The following is a 25,699-nucleotide window of genomic DNA, read 5'->3' as shown; positions in this document are numbered from 1 at the left end:
TTGTTTTTCCAATGCATTTCATTGTTGGTAAACTTTGATTTCAACCACCCATGTTTTCCAAGATGGTGTACCTTATTAATGGGTGACTTTAATAGTAAATGCATTGTGTTGGTAGAATATAAGTTTCATTGTTCATCTTGCAAATTATAACGAGTAGTCACTTTACAAATATTCAACTTTTGATGATGCCTTGATCAAGCATCTTTTCGCTTCCGATTAAGAGCATTGTATATGTGATTACCACATGTTGAGAATGAGCAATTGACAATTCCTTTTTGGTGCTTGCTCGAAGTTGCTTCCATTTCTGTGTTTCCTGTGTGCAACTTGAGCACTTAGTTGCGAAGTTTTAAACTTTAAACTGTCTTAAGAGTGTGATCGCCATTGTGTGTGGCCGGTGTGTGTGTTCCAACTGCGCGCATCATTAGAATATACACACCGCCTTTCTTATGAATCACACTATTTTCAAACTTCCAACTAAGGATTTAGTTTCTTCACTTTATTAAGTGCTTCCTCATTGTTCTACGTTTGTTGTTGTCCTATGACCTTGATATTTTCTGTTTTCTTTTTTTTTAGGATGCGAAAGAAGGGTAAGAAACCGGTTGCTTTGCCAGTTGTGGAACCTACAACCCGCGCATCAAGATCATATTTCATGGCTCGCCCGAGCGATAACCCGGACACCTTGATCAACCAAAGAGCTGAGTTCCTATATGGAAAATTTGAGGAAAGGCCAATCCATTGGGAACGGACGCTTAAGGTTCCGATCAAGTACAAAATGGTCATCCATGAGCGGATTGCCTCACTTCATTGGGAGTTCTTAGAGCAAGACCCAATGGAAGTCAATGAAACCATAGTGCGGGAATTCTACGCCAACTACCAAAATTGGAAAGCGGAGTCAGTATTTCTCCGGGGCAAGAGGTTGGATACTTCCAACCGAGCTATTGAAGCTATTCTAAAGATCCCCCACATTTAACCCGAGAATGATGATTATTTAAGGATCAAGGTGAGTGTGTCCAAAGGGAGGATGTCCTTGACTCCCATACTTAAGAGAATTGGCCGTCCCGATGCCTCATGGGAGTATAGCAAAGGGAGAATTTCTGTTTCTGCATCTATAGCTTACTCCAATTTGAATGCCGAAGCTCGTATATGGCATCAAATTGTGGCGGACTACATCATTTCCAGCACCCATGCTACCCATGTGAGATTCAAGACTGTGTTGCTACTTTGGGCTATCATGGAAGGCAAGAGTATAGCCATTGTACCTTTATTATGCACATCGATATGGAAACTGATTGAGAAAATGAACATCAACATTCTTTTTCCATCGATAGTGATGCGTTTAGCAACAGCAGCGAGGGTAGAGAGGCGTCTGAGAGACATCATGTTCAGGGTCCCTAGAGGCAACAAGTACATCCCGCGGGAAGATTTGGAGAGAAAAAACAACCACAACACCTTCTGAGAGGAAGACATCCACAACACCACCACCAAGACTACCAACTTCGGCAACTGCTTTACCTGTTCTCCGTCCTCTTCCAAAATTATTCGAAGACATTTTGCATGATATCCACCGCAAGGAGCATTTGGAGCAAAAGCATTTTGAGTGGATAGCGGCAAGGCTAGAAGGAAGAGACCCCGGCCCGCCTCCTAGAGCTTCATCCGAGATAGTTGGAAAGGAGTATGATGCTGTTGACCAACCCACTTTTGAGTCCACCAGCTGAAGGTGGCCCCTCTTCATCCTCCCAGAGCGTAATCATGCACGGAGGACCGTGCACAAACTAAGTGTGGGGGAGGATCGATGGTTCTAACGGGGATAAAAATTTCTCTTTTCTAGACACTTTGCAATGTTTCTTTATTTTGAGTAGTTTTATGTCTATTTTATCTTGTTTGGTTGCGTGTAAATATTTCTTTATCGTTTATGGATGTTTAGTAGTTAGCACTTGCATGTTGCATGATAGAATGAATAAGTTGGTGAAACACCAAGGAATTTCCATGAAGTCTTTTTCTAGGGTGTACCATTGATTGAATTGAAGGAGATATTATGTTTGCCAACTTGCTTGAAGTAGATTGTTTGTAGAACATGGAAAAGAGCTCGAACAACATACCTTGTGAGTCTTGAGCTTTAATAGATGGTTGCATCTTTTCAACCATAATGTTGTTCTTGTGTGTGATTATAACTCCTTTTTGATTGTGATAATTGATTTGCATGATTCTTTATGTCCTGTATTTGTGTTTGAATGCATTTAGCATGATTGAGGCCATTTTTGATGATAAACTCACTAACCTATACGGCCAACCCTTGCATGCACCTTTGGGAACCCCCTTGAGCCTATGAATCCCCTTTTGTTTTGATGATAGCACATTACTCCCCTTAAGCGAAAAACCATTGATATCCCTGAATTACTCTTTGATTAGCTTGGGTGGATTAGTGTATAAATTCTAAGTGTGGGAAAATTTTTGGAAAACATTGGTGGTGGAGGCATAAGCTTATTGTGAAAAATTTTTGGCAATTAGGTAATGCTCATGCATTTCATTAATGAAGACATATGCATTCATAGTTCAATTTTTCATTTAAAAAAATTGTACATAACAAAGTATGAAATAAAGAGTTAAATAAAGGATGCATATGCCATGTATGAAAAGGAAATGCATGAGTGAGGTGAAATGGAAAAAGAAAAGGGAATGGGTAGCTAGGTTATATTGATATGTGTATATAGGTGATATAGGAATAGGTGGACACTCAAGCTAATCAAAGAGCTAATTCTTTAAGTCCACTTAGCCATATTTCAGCCTACCTGAACCTTAGCCCCATTACATCCCTTTAAAGACCTTAGGATATTTGTTATTCATGCATTAAATACTAATTGATTGTTAGATAACTTGTAAATCTTTGAAAAGCATGAGAAAAAGGAGAATTGAGTGGTTAAACCCTAAACACTGAGCGAATTGAGTGGATACACATCCGGTGAGGACATCCGGTGAGGGGTTCGACCGCTCAATTCTATGTTCTTGCGCCTTACATTGTATCTTCTTGCAAGTTGTTCGATTGAGTAATTTTGAAAACTTCAATTCAGTTCTTTGGACATTGATATTAATGCATGAACTCTTTGCATTGGCCCTTAAACTTTCTTGTGATGGATTGGAATTTCATGGTTTGTTTCTACCAACTCTCATCATAGTACATGTTGGCTATTAGCCTTAGGATAGTTGCATGCATTTAAATAGTATATAGCATAAGTCATTTTTCCTTTTCATCTATCTCCTTTGAGTATGTTTAGCATGAGGACATGCTAGTGTTTAAGTGTGGGGAAATTGATGAATCCATATTTGACGATAATTTTTTTGTTAGAATTGAATGGATTTCATCGTAGGAACTCACACTTATTCCCTTGAATAGCATGCTTTTGAACTTTCCTCCCAAATTGTGCTTGATTATGAAAATATGCTCTTTTGTGCTTAGTTTGATCTATTTTTATTCTATTAGCCATCCATTCGATGCCTTGATGTATTTGTGAGTGATTTCAGGTGTATAAGGTAGGAATGGGTTGGAGAAAATAGAAGAAGAGCTTGCAAAGTGGAGGAAACATGAAGAATCAAAGGAGGTGAGTGATAAACCCCGTTTTGACAGTTTATCTTGTATTAATTTTAAGAGATTTTATCACCTTTTACTCACATTTATTCAATGAAATAGCATGGTTTTGTGATTGTCTCCTTATTTGTGTTTAGATGTGAAAACATACTTTTAGACCCTTAATTTGATGATTTTTATTTACCTTTGATTCCACTAGTTGCCTTGATATGTTTGCTAGTGATTTCAGATTGAAAAGACTAGGAATGGACCAAAGGAGTGAAGGGGAAAGCATGTAAAGTGGAAAAATCATGAAAAGTCAAAGAAGTTGAACTCGCCCATGGACGCGCTTGCGCGCACCTTGCGAATCACCCCATGGACGCGTACGCGTGCTGTGCGCGTACGTGTCGGTGTTGGTTTATGATTTTTTTAATGAAAATGTGGCCAACGAATTCTGAAGGGTTGTGGGGCCCAATCTCAACTAACTTTGCCGCCAGAAATGCTATTTAAAGCCAAGGATTGAAGAGCAAAGGGAATTCCAATCATTCACACTCATTAGGATTAGTTTAGAAGTAGTTTCTAGAGAGAGAAGCTCTCTCTTCTCTCTAGAATTAGGATTAGGATTAGGTTTAGTTCTTAGATCTAGGTTTTAATTCATGCTTTCATCTTCTTCTTCTCTTCAATTCCTTGTAGTTACATTCATTCTTCTTCTATTCTTTTGTTGTAATTTCCTTTATGTTGTTCTTGTATTTTGTTATAGATCTAGCATTGTTCCTTCTACTCTCTTTCAATTCAATAAAGGTAATTCATAATAAATGTGTTTCTTTTAATTGTTGTTGTTATTTCATTTCAATAATTATACTTTCATTTCAATAATTGTACTTTTCTTTTGTGCCTTCCAAGTGTTTGATGAAATGCTTGGTTGGATTTTAGTGTAGGTTTTGTTCCTCTTAGCCTAGGTGATGAGCGGATAATTTATACGCTTTTTGGCATTGTTTTTAGTATGTTTTTAGTATGATTTAGTTAGTTTTTAGTATATTTTTATTAGTTTTTAGTTAAAATTCACTTTTCTGGACTTTACTATGAGTTTGTGTGTTTTTCTGTGATTTCAGGTATTTTCTGGCTGAAATTGAGGGTCCTGAGCAAAAATCTGATTCAGAGACTGAAAAGGACTGCAGATGCTGTTGGATTCTGACCTCCCTGCACTCGAAGTGAATTTTCTGGAGCTACAGAAGCCCAATTGGCGCGCGCTCTTAACGGCATTGGAAAGTAGACATCCTGGGCTTTCCAACAATGTATAATAGTCCATACTTTGCCCGAGATTTGATGGCCCAAACCGGCGTTACAAATCAGCCTCAGAATTTCCAGCGTTTAACGCTGGAACTGGCATAAAAATTGGAGTTAAACGCCCAAACTGGCATGAAAGCTGGCGTTTAACTCCAGAAAAGGTCTCTACACACGAAAGCTTCAATGCTCAGCCCAAGCACACACTAAGTGGACCCAGAAGTGGATTTTTACGTCATTTACTCATTCCTGTATACCCTAGATTACTAGTTCACTATTAATAGGATCTTTTGACATTATATCTGGACCTCATGACACTTTACACGTTTCTTTGTGTACCTTCCACGGCATGAGTCTCTAAACCCCATGGTTGGGGGTGAGGAGCTCTGCTGTGTCTTGATGGATTAATGAAATTACTACTGTTTTTCATTCAATCATGCTTGCTTCCATTCTAAGATATTACTTGTTCTTAAACCGGATGAATGTGATGATCCGTGACACTCATCATCATTCTCAACTATGAATGTGTGCCTGACAACCACCTCCGTTCTACCTTAGATTAAGTAGATATCTCTTGGATTCTTTAATCAGAATCTTCGTGGTATAAGCTAGAACTGATGGCGGCATTCAAGAGAATCCGGAAGGTCTAAACCTTGTCTGTGGTATTCTGAGTAGGATTCAATGATTGAATGACTGTGACGAGCTTCAAACTCCTGAAGGCGGGGCGTTAGTGACAGACGCAAAAGAATCACTGGATTCTATTCCGGCCTGATTGAGAACCGACAGATGGATAGCCGTGCCGTGATAGGGTGCGTTGAACATTTCCACTGAGAGGATGGGAGGTAGCCATTGACAACGGTGAAACCCTACATACAGCTTGCCATGGAAGGAGCCTTGCGTGTTTGATGAAGAAGACAGTAGGAAAGCAAAGATTCAGAAGATGGAGCATCTCCAAAACCTCAACCTATTCTCCATTACTGCATAACAAGTACTTATTTCATGTTCTTTTGCTTTTCACAATCAACCCTGATAATTTCTGATATCCTGACTAAGATTTACAAGATAACCATAGCTTGCTTCAAGCCGACAATCTCCGTGGGATCGACCCTTACTCACGTAAGGTATTACTTGGACGACCCAGTGCACTTGCTGGTTAGTTGTGCGGGGTTGCAAAAGTGTGATTGCAATTTCGTGCACCAAGTTTTTGGCGCCGTTGCCGGGGATTGTTCGAGTTTGGACAACTGACGGCTTATCTTGTTGCTTAGATTAGGACTGTTTTATTTTTGTTGGTTTAAAGTCTTTTAGTTGAGTCTAGTTTCATATTTTAAGTTTGGTGTCAATTGCATGCTTTTGCTTTTCTTTTAATTTTCGATTTTACATGTCCTTAGTCCCTTTTTGATCTGTAAAAATTCTAAGTTTGGTGTCCTCTTTGTGTTTTTCCTTTAAAATTTTCGAAAAATTGTGTTTGATTTTCTAAAAATTTTAAGTTTGGTGTTATTTTGTTGTTTTTCTCTTTCTTCATTTCAAAAATCAAATCTCTTTCATAAAAATTTTTCAATCATATCTTTCTAATTGCTAATCTCAAAATCTTTTTAATTAACTAATTGATTCAGTTTTCAATTTGCTTTGATCTTATTTTCTTTTAATTTTCAAATCTTTATTTTATTTTCCTTTTGTTTTATTTTATTTTATTTTTTTTCGGCTAATTCAAAAAAAAAATTTTATCTACTTGCAATCCATATCATTCCCTTTATCCATCATGGACCTAAGTGAGATTGATCAGTCCAGAAGGACTTTGGGGTCATATGCTAACCCCATTACAGCTGCATATGGGAGTAGCATCTGTACACCTCCCATCAAAGCAAGCAGCTTTGAGCTAAACCCTCAACTCATTATCATAGTGCAGCAAAATTGCCAGTATTCCAGTCTTCCTCAGGAAGAGCCTACTGAGTTTCTGGCACAGTTCTTACAAATTGCTGACACAGTACATGATAAAGAGGTGGATCAGGATGTCTACAGACTATTACTGTTTCCATTTGCTGTAAAAGATCAAGCTAAGAGGTGGTTGAATAACCAACCTACAGCAAGCATAAAGACATGGAAACAGTTATCAGACAAATTCCTGAATCATTTTTACCCTCCAAAGAGGATGACACAGCTAAGGCTGGACATCCAAGGCTTTAAACAAGAGGATAATGAATCCCTTTATAATGCCTGGGAGAGGTATAGAGGTATGCTAAGAAAATGCCCCTCTAAAATATTTTCAGAGTGGGTACAGTTAGACATCTTCTACTATGGGCTTACAGAAAAAGCTCAGATGTCTTTAGACCACTCAGCTGGTGGATCTATACACATGAGGAAGACAATTGAAGAGGCTCAAGAGCTTATAGACACTGTTGCTAGAAACCAATACTTGTACTCTAGCAATGAGTTCTCTCCAAAAGAGGAAGTCATGGCAGTAGTCACTGATCCTAATCCTCAAGAACAGATGATCGAGCTTAATCAACAATTGCTCCTAATGACAGAACAGTTAGCAGAATTTAAAGAGATGCTCCATGAAACTAAAGTTGCTAACAAGAGCATAGAACTGCAGTTGAATCAAGCAAAACAGCAGATATCCAAACAGATAACAGAAGAGTGTCAAGCAGTTCAACTGAAGAGTGGGAAGACACTGAACAACACCACTCAAAAGAGCAAAAAGTCAAATGAGGAACAATTGACAGAGGATAACCAAGCCACTACCCAAAATCCCTCTGAGGACAGTAAGAGCCCAGAGAGGAATACTTTTGGCGTTCAAACGCCAGAAAGGGAAGGAAAGCTGGCGTTAAACGCCCATTCCTTGCCCAGTTCTGGCGTTCAAACGCCAGAAAAGGGAGAGAAGTTGGCGTTTAACGCCCAATCTTCACCCATTCCTAGCGTTCAGACGCCAAGGGAGGATCAGACACTTGAGAGTGCTGACAGTAATCCCTCTAAAAAGGCTTCTTCAACCACTTCTGTAAGGAATAAGCCTGCAGCAACTAAGGTTGAAGAATATAAAGCCAAGATGCCTTATCCTCAGAAACTCCACCAAGCGGAGCAGGATAAGCAATTTGCCCGCTTTGCAGATTATCTAAGGACTCTTGAAATAAAGATTCCGTTTGCAGAGGCACTTGAGCAAATACCTTCTTATGCTAAGTTCATGAAAGAGATCTTAAGTCATAAGAAGGATTGGAGAGAAACTGAAAAAGTATTTCTCACTGAAGAATGCAGTGCAGTCATTCTGAAAAGCTTACCAGAAAAGCTTCAAGATCCAGGAAGCTTTATGATACCATGCACATTAGAAGGCGCTTGCACCAAGACAGCCCTATGTGATCTTGGAGCAAGCATCAATCTAATACCTGCATCCACTATCAGAAAGCTTGGGTTGACTGGAGAAGTCAAACCAACCCGGATATGTGGTGCACGAAATTGCAATCACACTTTTGCAACTCCGCACAACTAACCAGCAAGTGCACTGGGTCGTCCAAGTAATACCTTGCGTGAGCAAGGGTCGATCCCACGGAGATTGTCGGCTTGAAGCAAGCTATGGTTATCTTGTAAATCTTAGTCAGGAGATCAGAAATTATCAAGATTGATTGTGAAAAGCAAAAGAACATGAAATGGTTACTTGTTTTGCAGTAATGGAGAATAGGTTGGGGTTTTGGAGATGCTCCATCTTCTGAATCTCTGCTTTCCTACTGTCTTCTTCATCAAACACGCAAGTCTCCTTCCATGGCTAGCTCGTGTAGGGTTTCACCGTTGTCAATGGCTACCTCCCATCCTCGCAGTGAAAGCTAATGCACGCACTCTGTCACAGTACTGCCAATCACCGGTTTGGTTCCCTCCCCTACCGGAATAGAATCCCTCTTTTGCGTCTGTCACCAACGCCCAGTAGGTTACAGGTTTGAAGCACGTCACAGTCATTCAATCATTGAATCCTACTCAGAATACCACAGACAAGGTTTAGACCTTCCGGATTCTCTTGAATGCTGCCATCAGGTCCTGCCTATACCACGAAGATTCCGATTAAAGAACCCAAGAGATAACTACTCAATCTAAGATAGAACAGAGGTGGTTGTCAGGCACATGTTCATAGTTGAGAACGATGATGATTGTCACGGATCATCACATTCATCCGGATTAAGAACAAGTATTATCTTAGAATGGAAGCAAGCATGATTGAATAAGAAACAGTAGTAATTGCATTAATCCATCAAGACACAGCAGAGCTCCTCACCCCCAACCATGGGGTTTAGAGGCTCATACTGTGGGAAGAAACGTGTACAAAGTGTTATGAGGTCATAAGGTACGGATACAATGTCAAAAGATCCTATAAATAGTAAAACTAGTGTCCTAAGGTTTACAGAAATGAGTAAATGACAGAAAAATCCACTTCCGGGCCCACTTGGTGTGTGCTTGGGCTGAGCAATGAAGGAATTTCGTGTAGAGACCTTTTCTGGAGTTAAACGCCAGCTTCCATGCCAGTTTGGGCGTTTAACTCCAAATTTCATGCCAGTTCCGGCGTTTAACGCTGGAATTTCTGTAGGTGACTTTGAGCGCCGGTTTGGGCCATCAAATCTTGGGCAAAGTATAAACTATTATATATTGCTGGAAAGCCCAGGATGTCTACTTTCCAATGCCGTTGAGAGCGCGCCAATTGGGCTTCTGTAGCTCTAGAAAATCCACTTCGAGTGCAGGGAGGTCAGAATCCAACAGCATTTGCAGTCCTTTTCAGTCTCTGGATCAGATTTTTGCTCAGAACCCTCAATTTCAGTCAGAAAATACCTGAAATCACAGAAAAACACACAAACTCATAGTAAAGTCCAGAAAAGTGAATTTTAATTAAAAACTAATAAAAATATACTAAAAACTAACTAAAAGATACTAAAAACATACTAAAAACAATGCCAAAAAGCATACAAATTATCCGCTCATCAATATGCCTCCAACTTGCTGATGGCTCCATTAAACATCCATCAGGCATAATAGAGGATATGATTGTCAAGGTTGGGCCATTTGCCTTTCCAACTGACTTTGTGGTGCTGGAAATAGAGGAGCACAAGAGTGCAACTCTCATTCTAGGAAGACCTTTCCTAGCAACTGGACGAACTCTCAATGATGTACAAAAAGGGGAAGTAACCCTGAGAGTCAATGAGGATGAGTTCAAGTTGAATGCTGTGAAAGCTATGCAGCATCCAGACACACCAAATAACTGCATGGGCGCTGACATTATTGACTCTTTGGTGGAAGAGATCAATATGACTGAAAGCCTAGAATCAGAGCTTGAAGACATCTTCAAGGATGCTCAGCCTGATCAAGAAGAACCAAAGGAAACAAAGGAATTTTCGAAAATTCCTCAGGAGGAGGATAAGCCTCCCAAACCTGAACTCAAACCACTACCACCATCCCTAAAGTATGCATTTCTGGGAGAGGGTGACACTTTTCCAGTGATTATAAGCTCTGCTTTAAATCCACAGGAAGAGGAAGCACTGATTCAAGTGCTAAGGACACACAAGACAGCTCTTGGGTGGTCCATAAGTGATCTTAAGGGCATTAGCCCAGCTAGATGCATGCACAAGATCCTGTTGGAGGATAATGCCAAACCAGTGGTCCAACCACAAAGGAGGCTAAATCCAGCCATGAAGGAGGTGGTGCAGAAAGAGGTCACTAAATTACTAGAGGCTGGGATTATTTATCCTATTTCTGATAGCCCCTGGGTGAGCCCTGTCCAAGTTGTCCCCAAAAAGGGAGGCATGACAGTGGTTCATAATGAAAAAAATGAACTGGTTCCTACAAGAACAGTCACAGGGTGGCGTATGTGTATTGACTACAGAAGGCTCAATACAGCCACCAGAAAGGATCATTTTCCTTTACCATTCATAGACCAAATGCTAGAAAGACTAGCTGGTCATGATTATTACTGCTTTTTGGATGGCTATTCAGGTTACAACCAAATTGTAGTAGATCCTCAGGACCAAGAGAAAACAGCATTTGCTTGCCCTTCTGGCGTGTTTGCCTACAGGAGGATGCCTTTTGGTCTGTGTAATGCTCCTGCAACCTTTCAGAGATGCTTGTTATCCATCTTCTCTGATATGGTGGAGAAATTCCTGGAAGTCTTCATGGATGACTTCTCAGTATATGGAGACTCATTCAGCTCCTGTCTAAATCACCTAGCACTTGTCCTGAAAAGGTGCCAAGAGACTAACCTGGTTTTAAACTGGGAGAAATGTCACTTTATGGTGACTGAAGGAATTGTCCTTGGGCACAAAATTTCAAGCAGGGGAATAGAGGTGGATAAGGCAAAGGTAGAGGTAATTGAAAAATTACCACCACCTGCCAATGTTAAGGCAATCAGAAGCTTTCTGGGGCATGCAGGATTCTACAGAAGGTTCATAAAGGATTTTTCAAAAATTGCAAAACCTTTGAGTAACCTGCTAGCTGCTGACACACCATTTGTATTTGACACACAGTGTCAGCAGGCGTTTGAGACCCTGAAAGCTAAGCTGGTCACAACACCAGTCATCTCTGTACCAGATTGGACATTGCCATTTGAATTAATGTGTGATGCCAGTGACTATGCCATTGGTGCAGTGTTGGGACAGAGGCATAACAAGCTTCTGCACGTCATTTATTATGCCAGCCGTGTTCTAAATGATGCACAGAAGAATTACACAACCACAGAAAAAGAATTACTTGCAGTGGTCTATGCCATTGACAAGTTTAGATCTTATCTAGTGGGATCAAAGATGATTGTGTACACTGACCATGCTGCTCTTAAATACTTACTCACAAAGCAGGATTCAAAACCCAGGCTTATAAGATGGGTGTTGCTTCTGCAAGAGTTTGATATAGAAATAAGAGACAGAAAAGGGACAGAGAACCAAGTAGCTGATCATCTGTCCCGAATAGAACCAGTAGCTGGGACGTCCCTCCCTTCTACTGAGATCTCTGAGACTTTCCCAGATGAGCAACTCTTTGCCATTCAGGAAGCTCCATGGTTTGCAGATATTGCAAACTATAAAGCTGTGAGGTTCATACCCCAGGAGTACAGCAGAGTGCAAAGAAAGAAATTAATTTCAGATGCCAAGTACTACCTATGGGATGAGCCATATCTCTTTAAGAGATGTGCAGATGGAATGATCCGCAGATGTGTACCCAGAGAAGAAGCACAAAGGATCCTATGGCATTGCCATGGATCACAGTATGGAGGACATTTTGGAAGTGAGCGAACAGCCACTAAAGTCCTCCAATGTGGCTTTTTCTGGCCTACTCTCTATAAAGATTCCCGAGAGTTTGTGCGTAACTGTGACAGTTGCCAAAGAGCTGGTAACTTGCCTCACGGATATGCCATGCCTCAACAAGGGATATTAGAGATAGAATTGTTTGATGTATGGGGAATTGACTTCATGGGTCCATTCCCACCATCATACTCAAACACTTACATTCTGGTGGCAGTGGACTATGTATCTAAGTGGGTAGAAGCAATTGCTACACCCACTAATGATACCAAGACCGTGATGAAATTCCTCTAGAAACACATCTTCAGTAGGTTTGGTGTTCCCAGAGTACTAATCAGTGATGGGGGCATTCATTTCTGCAATAGACAGCTATACTCTGCTATGGTCAGATATGGAATTAGCCACAAAGTGACAACTCCGTATCATCCACAGACAAATGGGCAAGCTGAAGTCTCTAACAGAGAACTGAAAAGAATCCTAGAATGGACTGTGATAGCCCGAAGAAAGGATTGGGCAAAGAGTTTGGATGATGCTCTGTGGGCATACAGAACAGCATTCAAGACTCCTATAGGAACCTCTCCATACCAACTGGTGTATGGGAAGGCCTGTCATCTGCCCGTGGAACTGGAACATAAAGCCTACTGGGCAACCAGATTCCTAAATATGGATGCTCAGTTAGCTGGTGAAAAAAGATTGCTCCAGTTAAATGAGCTAGAGGAGTTCAGACTCAATGCCTTTGAAAATGCAAAAATTTATAAGGAAAAGGCAAAGAAGTGGCATGACAAGAAGTTGTCAACCAGAGTCTTTGAGCCAGGACAAAAAGTTCTGCTCTTCAACTCTAGGCTCAGATTGTTTCCAGGAAAACTTAAATCCCAGTGGAGGGGTCCGTATGTGATTACAGGAGTGTCACCATATGGATATGTTGAACTTCAGGATATTGATTCTGACAAAAAGTTCATTGTTAATGGGCAAAGAATCAAGCATTATCTTGAAGGCAATTTTGAGCAGGAATGCTCAAAACTGAGACTTGAGTGATTCTCAGTAAGGGTCCAGCTAAAGACAGTAAAGAAGCGCTTGCTGGGAGGCAACCCACTCATTAGCAGGTTATATGTTTTGTTTTTACAAAGGCAAGTATCAAAAATGAAGGAACTCACAGAGTTACAGAAGGATTCAGCGCAAAAAGCAGAGAAAAAGAGCTTACTGGCGAAAAAACGCCAGTAAGGGGCATTTTGGGCGTTAAACGCCAGAATGGGCACCATTCTGGGCGTTTAACGCCAGTAAAGGTGCCATTTTGGGCGTTAAACGCCAGAATGGGCACCATTCTGGGCGTTTAACGCCAGGTGTGCAGCATCCTGGGCATTTAGCAAAACGCCCAGTGACAAAGGGGATTCTGGCGTTTAACGCCAGCCAGGGCACCTGGCTGGGCGTTAAACGCCCACAATGGGCAACAAATGGGCGTTAAACGCCAGAATGGATGCCATTCTGGGCGTTTAACGCCAGAAAGGTGGGGGACCAAGATTTTGTTTTCCAATCAAATTTTTTTTCAAACTTTCCTTTTCTTACCCATACTTTTCCACATAAACACATCTCAACCTTTCATCATTCACTTCCAAATCTTCAAAAAAATTTAAAATCATTCTTCAAATCTTTCTCAAATCAATCCCAAATCTTATTCAAAAACTCACCCTTCTCTCAATTTCTCTCCATATCTTCTCAAATCTCCTTTCAATTTTTTCGAAATCTCCTTCCCCCCTTATAAAAACACGTTCGGCCTCACCACTCCCCCACACCATTCGAATTTGCTCTTCTCCTCTCTCTCCTCCTTCCTTTCTTTTGCTTGAGGACAAGCAAACCTCTAAGTTTGGTGTGCTTTTCCGTGATCACTGAGTCAAGATTCATCAAGATCATGGCTCCTAAGGGAAAACAAACCAATTTAAGAGGAAAGAAAGAGAACAATCCAAAGAATCTTTGGAATCAAGAGAAGTTCTTAACCAAAGAACATGAAGACCATTATCACAAAATAATGGGTCTGAGGTCAGTGATCCCGGAAGTGAAATTTGATCTGAAAGAAGATGAATATCCGGGGATCCAAGAGCAAATTCAAAACAGAGGATGGGAAGTTCTAACCAATCCTGAGATAAAGGTTGGAAGAAATATGGTTCAGGAATTCTACTCAAATCTGTGGCTAACAGATAAGCAGAGAATGACTGGAACTGCTTACCATACCTACAGAACCATGGTTAGAGGGAAAGTTATGTACTTCCATCTGGACAAAATAAGAGAAATCTTCAAATTGCCTCAGCTGCAAGATGATCCTGAATCCTTTAATAGGAGAATGGTGAGAGCAGATAAAGGGTTGGACCAAGTTCTAGAGGACATATGCCTCCCTGGAACTAAGTGGATAACCAATTCAAAGGGTGTCCCAAACCAACTCAAGAGGGGAGACCTCAAACCAATTGCAAGAGGTTGGCTAGACTTTATTGGGCGTTCCATATTGCCCACTAGCAACCGTTCTGAGGTCACTATCAAGAGAGCAGTGATGATTCATTGCATTATGCTTGGAAAAGAAGTGGAGGTTCATCATGTGATTGCTTGTGAGATCTACACAATTGTAAATAAGAATTCCACTGAAGCCAAACTGGCTTACCCAAGCTTGATCTCCTTGCTCTGTAAAGAGGCTGGGGTAAAGATGGGAATAGATGAATTCATACCCATTGAACATCCAATCACCAAGAAGTCAATGGAAGGACAAATGCAAGAAAACTCTATCAAAAGGAGGGCGCAGGAGTTCCTCCCTGAATTTCCTGAAATTGGCTACTGGGCCAGCCTAGAAGCATCTATCACCAAGTTGCAAGAGACTATGGAGCAACTTAAGGAAGAACAGCAGAATCAGAACTGCATGCTCTGTAAATTGCTGAAGGAACAAGAAAAGCAGGGGCGTGAACTTCAAGAACTAAAACGCCAAAAGATCTCCCCTCAATTTGAGGGAGCATCCACTTCTCAAAATCAAGGTTGTTGAGTCCTAACTCTGTGAAAAACTTCTATCATTAGGAGCCTATTTAAATTTTTTGTTTTATATTTTTAGTCTCATCTTATATCTATTTTTGAGTATTGTTCTTAATTCATAATTAATAAAATTTAGAATTCATGTCTTAAAGCTATGAATGTCCTATGAATCCATCACCTCTCTTAAATGAAAAATGCTTTAATCACAAAAGGACAAGAAGTACAGGATTTCGAATTTATCCTTGGAACTAGTTGAATTAGTTTGATGTGGTGACAATACTTTTTGTTTTCTGAATGAATGCTTGAACAGTGCATATGTCTTTTGAATTTGTTGTTTTGAGAATGTTAAAATTGTTGGCTCTTGAAAGAATGAGGGAAAAAGAGAACTGTTATTGAGGATCTAAAAAAAATCATCAGATTGATTCTTGAAGCTAGAAAAAGCAGTGAATACAAAAAAAAATTTCGAAAAAAAAAGGAAGAAAAGAAATAAAGTTGTGAACCAAGGCGAAAAGAGTGTGCTTAAGAACCCTGGACACCTCTAATTGGGGACTCTAGCAAAGCTGGGTCACAATCTGAAAAGGTTCACCCAATTATGTGTCTGTGGCATGTATGTATCCGGTGGTAATACTGGAAGACAGAGTGCTTTGGGCCACAGCCAAGACTCATACACTAGCTATGTTCAAGAATCATTATACTTAACTAGGAGAATCAATAACACTATCTGAGTTCTGAGTTCCTAAAGATGCCAATCATTCTGAACTTCAAAGGATAAAGTGAGATGCCAAAACTGTTCGGAAGCAAAAAGCTACTGGTCCCGCTCATCTAATTGGAACTATGTTTCTTTGATATTTTGGAGTCTATAGTATATTCTCTTCTTTTTATTCTATTTTGTTTTCAGTTGCTTGGGGACAAGCAACAATTTAAGTTTGGTGTTGTGATGAGCGGATAATTTATACGCTTTTTGGCATTGTTTTTAGTATGTTTTTAGTATGATTTAGTTAGTTTTTAGTATATTTTTATTAATTTTTAGTTAAAATTCACTTTTCTGGACTTTACTATGAGTTTGTGTGTTTTTCTGTGATTTCAGGTATTTTCTGGCTGAAATTGAGGGTCCTGAGCAAAAATCTGATTCAGAGACTGAAAAGGACTGCAAATGCTGTTGGATTCTGACCTCCCTGCACTCGAAGTGGATTTTCTGGAGCTACAAAAGCCCAATTGGCGCGCTCTTAACGGCATTAAAAAATAGACATCCTGGGCTTTCCAGCAATGTATAATAGTCCATACTTTGCCCGAGATTTGATGGCCCAAACCGGCGTTACAAATCAGCCTCAGAATTTCCAGCGTTTAACGCTGGAACTGGCATAAAAATTGGAGTTAAACGCCCAAACTGGCATGAAAGCTGGCGTTTAACTCCAGAAAAGGTCTCTACACACGAAAGCTTCAATGCTCAGCCCAAGCACACACTAAGTGGACCTAGAAGTGGATTTTTACGTCATTTACTCATTCCTGTATACCCTAGATTACTAGTTCACTATTAATAGGATCTTTTGACATTATATCTGGACCTCATGACACTTTACACGTTTCTTTGTGTACCTTCCACGGCATGAGTCTCTAAACCCCATGGTTGGGGGTGAGGAGCTCTGCTGTGTCTTGATGGAATAATGCAATTACTACTGTTTTTCATTCAATCATGCTTGCTTCCATTCTAAGATATTACTTGTTCTTAAACCGGATGAATGTGATGATCCGTGACACTCATCATCATTCTCAACTATGAACGTGTGCCTGACAACCACCTCCGTTCTACCTTAGATTAAGTAGATATCTCTTGGATTCTTTAATCAGAATCTTCGTGGTATAAGCTAGAACTGATGGCGGCATTCAAGAGAATCCGGAAGGTCTAAACCTTGTCTGTAGTATTCTGAGTAGGATTCAATGATTGAATGACTGTGACGAGCTTCAAACTCCTGAAGGCGGGGCGTTAGTGACAGACGCAAAAGAATCACTGGATTCTATTCCGGCCTGATTGAGAACCGACAGATGGATAGCCGTGCCGTGACAGGGTGCGTTGAACATTTCCACTGAGAGGATGGGAGGTAGCCATTGACAACGGTGAAACCCTACATACAGCTTGCCATGGAAGGAGCCTTGTGTGTTTGATGAAGAAGACAGTAGGAAAGCAGAGATTCAGAAGATGGAGCATCTCCAAAACCTCAACCTATTCTCCATTACTGCATAGCAAGTACTTATTTCATGTTCTTTTGCTTTTCACAATCAACCCTGATAATTTCTGATATCCTGACTAAGATTTACAAGATAACCATAGCTTGCTTCAAGCCGACAATCTCCGTGGGATCGACCCTTACTCACGTAAGGTATTACTTGGACGACCCAGTGCACTTGCTGGTTAGTTGTGCGGGGTTGCAAAAGTGTGATTGCAATTTCGTGCACCACTAGGTAGAGTGATTAGTGACTCTTGAGTTATCTAATTCCTTTTTTGATTGATAATTAGAAGTTGCTAATTGATTTGAATGCCTCTAAAGCTAGTCTTTCCTTTAGGAGTTGATTAGGACTTGAGGAATTAAATTGATTCATCCACTTGACTTTTCTCTATGATTAGATGTTAACTAAGTGGGAGTAATGGACAATTTGTTATCACAATTGAGGAGGATAACTAGGATAGAACTTCTAGTTCTCATATCTTGCCAAGAGCTTTGTTAGTTGTTAGTTTATTTTCTTTGCCATTTATATTTCTTGTCTAAAATCTCAAAAACCCCAAAATAACTCACAACCAATAACAAGACACTTTATTGTAATTTCTAGGGAGAACGATCCGAGGTTCAATATTTCGGTTTATAAATTTAGGGGTTTGTTACTTGTGACAAACAACCTTTTGTATGAAAGGATTATTGTTGGTTTAGAAACTATACTTGCAACGAGAATTCATTTGTGAAATTCTAAACTGTCAAAAATCCAATCATCAAAATGGTGCCGTTGCCGGGGAATTGCAATGGTGTTGTGTTATTGGTTATTGTATATATGTGAATATTATGATATGTTTGCTTTTTGCTTCTTTGTTAGTTTTTAGTTTGTTCTCTTTATTTTTTCCTATTTTTTTGTTTTTGCCCTCTCTTGCTATCATGAATTCTCACTTTGGCTATGAGTGTGGTTACAACTATGTTGTTGGTGATGAGAACTTCAATGAGAATGTGTATCAAGGATGGGACACTCAAAGGTGGGAGGAACCATATGCATATGATCAATCTTCATGGCAACAACCCCCACCAATGCACTATGAAGAAGAGCCATTCTATGATGCATACCAATCAAATGGCTATGGTGAATCTCCTTGTGACTTTGAAGAACCACCACCATATGCCTATGATCCATACCCTCAACATAACTCCCAACCATACTCACAAGCCCCTTCTTACCAACCACCTTCATATGACCCTAATCCATATCTATCTCACCAACAACCATATGAGCAATATGAACCACACATAGAGCTACCACCACTCCAATATCAATATTTTCAAGAGCCACCCCCTCCATATTATTACCAAGATGAACCACCTCCAATATATGAAAATTTCCAACCACAAGATGAATACTACTTTTCACCACAACCTCCCATGGAAGAATACTCATGTCCTTCAATCCAAGAGCCCTATGGTCCTACTCATGATATCCAAGAGGAACAAGAGTCAAGGGATCATCTCAAAGAAGCATTGGATCGATTTCAAGCAACCATGGAGTGTGTTGTGCAACAAGTGGAAAGAGTGGAGAATATTGAACCACTACAACTCTACCAAGAAGAACCACCTTCCTATTATGAACCCTTCCCCCAAAATGATGAACCCTTCCACCCACCCCAATCCCCAATAAATGACATCCTTGATGTCCTTGTTCAAGGACAAGAAGAGATGAAAAGAGATGTGCAAAATTTCATGGCCACCTTGGATGCAGTAACAAATCAATTAGCCTCCCAATGCTTGAACACTCAAGGAACTCCCATGGCTACATGTGGAGAATCAAATGAAGAACATAGCATGAAGGAGAGATTGGAAACTCCGGTGGGAAATGAAGGAAGTTGCTTTGTATTGGAACAATTGGAGGAAGCTTTAATTGTTGAAGACAAGGAAGAAGCGGTAGAAGACTTGGGAGATGTGGAGCCTCCATGGGAACATAGAGTTGAAGAAAACCCCTCCAAGATGATTGAAACTGATGCTAGGGAGGAAAGTGCACACCTTCCAAGGCATATTCCATATGAAGACTTGGATGGGATAGAGCAAGATTTGAGTTCCCATGGCAATGAAGAGCAAGCATCAAGTCCTAGTGGTGGAGAATCCTTTGAACTTGAAGAACCCTCTCTTGGTGCATTTGGAAATGTTGTGGAGGTAAACTTCTTTCACCATCCCAATTATAGTTTGATTAAGGGAAAATGCTTAGATAGTATTAATGAACAAAGGATTGAATTAGAGAAATCTTGTGAAGAGGTGGAAGTCCTTAGAAATAGAAGGATGGGAGTGGAATACGCTTTGTCAAGATCGTTGAAAGCATCTTTGCCTAGGTTGTCATCTACTCCTTCACTTGAGTGGGTAAAATTCATTTCTATTAGCTTTATTGTCCCACTTGAGTATGGCTTGCTTGAAACGGATGGTCATCTTAGGATGCTTTGTGGGATGAAGCGTAAGCGAAAGATGTTTCGTGGTTGGCGCAAATCAAGGCTCATTATGGTTGATGCATCAAACATGAGATATAAAGGTTGGAGTAGTGCTCAAATAGATGGGTCTAGGAGGATTGTTGGGCATTTCATAGAGAATTCTCCTTGTTCACCACCCGGATAGACTAATAATGATGATCAACTTCAAGATGGGTGTGAAAACAAAGTGTGGGACCCCAGATTACAAGAAGAGGACCAACTTTGGGAGCCCCAAGCTTGTGAAGAACTCCATCAAGACTTGGCTCAATCCATGAAGAATCATGAGGCACAATGGAGAACCAAGCATTGGTGGGAGTTCCAAGATGAGTACAAGCATAAGCCACCTTGATGAGGAGCTTCCCATAAGTCCAACTTAAGGACAATAAACAAAAGTGCTAGGTGGGAGACACCCCACCATGGTAAAATCCTTTCATTTTCTCTTTTGTACATATTGGTAGAACTAGTTTAATTTCATGTTTAGATTAGTTGGTTGAGTTTAATTAGTATTTTATCATGTTAAATAAGGTTTTAAGGTGTTTTGGTAGCTGTTTGGAGGTTTAGAATGCTTGGATTGGTGCAAAAACATAGCAAAAATTTTTGAAAAACAAAGCACCATCCACGCGTACGTGCACTGTACGCATACGCGTGCATCTAGCATTTTGGGCCATCCACGCACGCGCGCCATGCGTGCGTACGCGTGGATTAAGAAGTTCCACATTCCATACATTTTCCAGAGAGTTATACCTACGCCACGCCAACGTTGTGCCTTTGGTACAACCCCACTCGCGCGCACGCGCACATGATGCGTACGCGTCACTCTCGAAATAAACCATCCGCGCGCGCGGCATGCTCGCGTACGTGCGGATTTTCTTCCTTCACCACATTTCTTTTCTTCTCCTCTTTCCATTTCTTTCCTTCTCCTCTCTTCTTCCCTTCTTCTACCCCTCATCCAACACATCCAAACACCATGGATAACCATTTATTTTAGTTAACTAATCAGTTAGTTAGTTAGCTTGCTTAGTTAGTTTTAGTTAGTTTTCATTTCATTTTCTCTTTTCATTACAAGTGTTGGATTATTGACTTTGTTTACTATGCATTGCTGCCTCCTTATTGCCTAAATGCTATTTTAGCATGAATGTTTTTTTTAGATAATCTTTGTTGGATTCTATGATTAAGGTTATATTTTGCTACTTGGTTTTGAGTTTTTCATGCTTACCTTTTGAAAAATACCAAGTGATGAGAATTGCCTTCGAGCTTATAACTCTTTTGAATTGCATGTTGTAGCTAGCCATCATGTGATTTGAATCCTTTTCCTCGATTAGGCAACCTCTTGATAGATGATGTTATGCATTTACCTTAATGCATTGTATTTCATAATCATATGCATCCATATATGCTTTAACTTGAATGCTTTCATGCTTCTTTAATGCTTGTTTTACCTTACAAGTTTACTTAAAGCATCTCAAGCACACTAGGATAAGTGAAGTGCATGCTTCTTTTGTGACATAGCTTTTTATGATAATGTGTGTTCTAAACTGCGCAATTTAAAATTCACACACCTATTTGTCATTAATGTCACACTAATTCACTCACTCAATTCTAGTGATTTACCTCATTCCAATAATGTATGCTTTCGTGCTTTTGTCTTCTCATCTTATGGTGTTATTTTCTATTTTTCATGATGGATGCACCACAAGCAATAACGGAAGCAAGACTAAGAACACGCAGCAATCTGGAGATTCGCCGTACCCTCTTACTCATCTTTGAGTGCACCGAGGACGGTGCAAACTTTTAAGTGTGAGGAGGTCGTCCGACCGGTCGACGATTTTGGGTGACAAATTTCTAATCTCAACACTTTTTTTGTATTTCATTCTAGGATTTTATGATTTTTACTTGCATTTTCTTAGTTTTGCATATATATACAAAATAAGCTTAGTCAAAATAATGAAAATTTTTCAAGATTTCTATCTATAGGGCACATCAATTGATTTGAGTGAAAACTTTTTATAAAACTTGCTTGAATTATATATCTTGTGGATCATGTTTTTGAGCTAAGAACACAAGCAAGTGAGACTTGAGCCTAATGGTGTGGTTACATCTTATAACCTCTTATTTTCCTTCTTGTATGCAATTATTCTCTTTCTATGAATGTAATCTTTGATTTGTTTGATTCTTTATGTCCATTATTTTGTGTATTCATGCATTTATATGATTGAGGCCATCACTTCATTTAGCTCACTTACCCAAATAGCCTTACCTTTTATCTTCCATTGTTAGCCAATTTGCGCCTACGATTAACCCACTTGTTCTTAATTTAGCACATTACAAGCCTAAAGCGGAAAACAATAAATGTCCTTATTTGGATCTTTGATTAGCTTAGGCTAGTGTGTGTGTGAGCATCATTCAAGAGTGGAAAAACTTGGGACATTGGTTGGAAAAAAGGGGTGTATTTTGTATTTTGTTGAAAATATTGAGAATTGGGTACATACTCATGTATTGATCAAATGTAAAACCTTATGCATTGATGCTCTTGTATATAGAAAGAAAAAAAAATGAGAAAAACAAAAGAAAAAGAAAAGAAAAAGAAAAACAATATGGAAAAGAAAAAAATATAGAAAAAAAAAGAAAAAAAAGAAAAAGAAAAGTAATAAAAAGGGGACAAAATGCCCCAAGTGAAGCAAGGTCCAATAAAATCAATGCATATGTGTTGTGAAATAAAAAGGAATACATGAGTATGTGAAAAAGTGAAGAATGGGTAGTTAGGTTAGCTTTGAAATTGTATAGGATGTCATAGGTTAGGTGGGAAGTTTAAGCTTATCAAAGATTCAAATTTCAAGCTCACTTAACCAAATATGCATCCTACCTTGACCCTAGCCCCATTACAACCTAAAGAAAAGACCTCATGATACTTGTATGCATGCATGGAATAAATGTTGATTGTTAGAAGAAAAACAAATCTTGGAAAGCATGATTAGGAGGGAATTGAGAGAATCAACCCCAAACACTTGAGCGAATAGAGTGCAAATACATCCGGTGAGGGTTTGATGCTCAATTACATGTGTCCATCCATAAATATCGCTTTTCATGCAAGTTTGTAAAAATATTTAATAGCTCAATTCAATTATGAATTAGACTTGCTAGTCCTTGGCCCTTGTGCATATATGCTTCTTAGGAATTATTTTATTTTGACCAAGCAATTGCATTCATGTAGATAGTTTCATATAGGTAGATTACATTTAGTTAGTTCCATTGAATAAATGCCATACCCTTTGCTTCATTCTTAGTTTAAGCATGAGGACATGCTTGGTTTAAGTGTGGGGAGGTTGATAAACCCCTTTTTGACGGTTTATCTTGTATTGATTTTAAGAGATTTTATCACCTTTTACCCACATTTATTCAATGAAATAGCATGGTTTTGTGATTGTCTCTTTATTTGTGTTTAGATGTGAAAACATGCTTTTAGACCCTTAATTTGATGATTTTTATTTACCTTTGATTCCACTAGTTGCCTTGATATGTTTGCTAGTGATTTCAGATTGAAAAGGCTAGGAATGGACCAAAGGAGTGAAGGGGAAAGCATGCAAAGTGGAGAAATCATGAAAAGTCAAAGAAGTTGAACTCGCCCATGGACGCTCCCGCGCACCTTGCGAATCACCCCATGGACGCGTACGCGTGCTGTGCGCGTACGCGTCGGTGTTGGTTTATGATTTTTTTTAATGAAAACGTGGCCAACGAATTCTGAAGGGTTGTGGGGCCCAATCTCAACTAACTTTGCCGCCAGAAATGCTATTTAAAGCCAAGGATTGAAGAGCAAAGGGGATTCCAATCATTCACACTCATTAGGATTAGTTTAGAAGTAGTTTCTAGAGAGAGAAGCTCTCTCTTCTCTCTAGAATTAGGATTAGGATTATGTTTAGTTCTTAGATCTAGGTTTTAATTCATGCTTTCATCTTCTTCTTCTCTTCAATTCCTTGTAGTTACATTCATTCTTCTTCTATTCTTTTGTTGTAATTTCCTTTATGTTGTTCTTGTATTTTGTTGTAGATCTAGCATTGTTCCTTCTACTCTCTTTCAATTCAATAAAGGTAATTCATAATAAATGTGTTTCTTTTAATTGTTGTTGTTATTTCATTTCAATAATTGTATTTTCATTTCAATAATTGTACTTTTCTTTTGTGCCTTCCAAGTGTTTGATGAAATGCTTGGTTGGATTTTAGTGTAGGTTTTGTTCCTCTTGGCCTAGGTAGAGTGATTAGTGACTCTTGAGTTATCTAATTCCTTTGTTGATTGATAATTAGAAGTTGCTAATTGATTTGAATGCCTCTAAAGCTAGTCTTTCCTTTAGGAGTTGATTAGGACTTGAGGAATCAAATTGATTCATCCACTTGACTTTCCTCTATGATTAGAGGTTAACTAAGTGGGAGTAATGGACAATTTGTTATCACAATTGAGGAGGATAACTAGGATAGGATTTCTAATACTCATATCTTGCCAAGAGCTTTGTTAGTTATTAGTTTATTCTCTTTGCCATTTATATTTCTTGTCTAAAATCTCAAAAATCCCAAAATAACTCACAACCAATAACAAGACACTTTATTGTAATTCCTAGGGAGAACGACCTGAGGTTCAATACTTCGGTTTATAAATTTAGGGGTTTGTTACTTGTGACAAACAACCTTTTGTATGAAAGGATTATTGTTGGTTTAGAAACTATACTTGCAACGAGAATTCATTTGTAAAATTCTAAACCGTCAAAAATCCAATCATCAGTAAGCTCAGAGTCTCGTGCGTGCACACAGCCTCTTGTGCGTCCGCACAGGAGCCCAAGCAGAGCACGTGGATCAATTCGAGCACGTCGCGTGTCCCGCCAAGCATCGCCTAGTGTGCGTGCGCACAGACCCTCATGCATACGCACAGGAGGGAATTCTCGCAGAGTGTGCGGACGCACACGCCTGTGCGTCCGCACAGGTGTCTGCGCATGACTTCCTTAGAAAGGCACGTGACTCGCGATTTGGGGGCTTTGGAGGTCCATTTCTGAAATCTTTTAGCTCATATTGGAGGAGACATGAAGGAAATAATATAGCATAGCATTAGTATAGTTTTAGGAGTAGAATAGAAGGTTTTTAGTTTTAGTTTTCTCTAAGTTTTCTCATCTTATCCATTAGGGTTTTATTAGGGTTTTAAATTCTAAGTGCCATTTCCAATTTTGATCATTGGATTTTGCTAATCTCATTGTAAGTATTCTCTTGTTATTACTTTTTATAGTTACATTGTCATTACTCTTTTTTCTCATTCAAGTTATAGTTCAATTTTGCTTCTCTTTTGCAAATTCACTTTCTTGTTGATGATTTTAATGTTTGGTGTTTGTTCTATACTTTCTTATGCTATCCTTGTTGATTGAGATCAATTGTTGCTTTTAATTTCAAGTCTTTTCTTATTTTTCTCATGTTTAAGCTTTTTGTCCACCAAGTGTTTGACAAAATGTCAAACATGGTTTTAGGTTAAATTTTTGTCTCTAGGCTTGGGTAAAGTGAGCAATTGGGTTCCTAGAGTTGGAATATCTAACATTTAGTGTCAATTCTTGGATTGTTAATTGTTCTTGTTCCCACTAAAGCTAAGTTGTTGCTAAGGCAATTAGCAAGCAATTTAGGATTTGTGGGTTAAGAACACTTATGCTCATTTAACTTACCTTCTGATGTGAGGGTTGATCAAGTGAGATTAATCCAACATAATTGTCATAATTGTGGTTCCAACAAGAATAGGACCCTTAGCTCACTCCAAGCCAGGATCCCTTTTTATGCTTTCAATTTTCCATACATTGCTATGTTAATCTCTTTTATACTTTACTTTTTTATATTACATAGTCGGTTCTTTAATTTCTTT

This window comes from Arachis stenosperma, chromosome 10, assembly GCF_014773155.1.
Source record: "Arachis stenosperma cultivar V10309 chromosome 10, arast.V10309.gnm1.PFL2, whole genome shotgun sequence".
Lineage (NCBI taxonomy): Eukaryota > Viridiplantae > Streptophyta > Magnoliopsida > Fabales > Fabaceae > Arachis > Arachis stenosperma.
The sequence above is the reverse complement of the archived record's forward strand: the minus strand, read 5'-3'. Positions refer to the sequence as shown.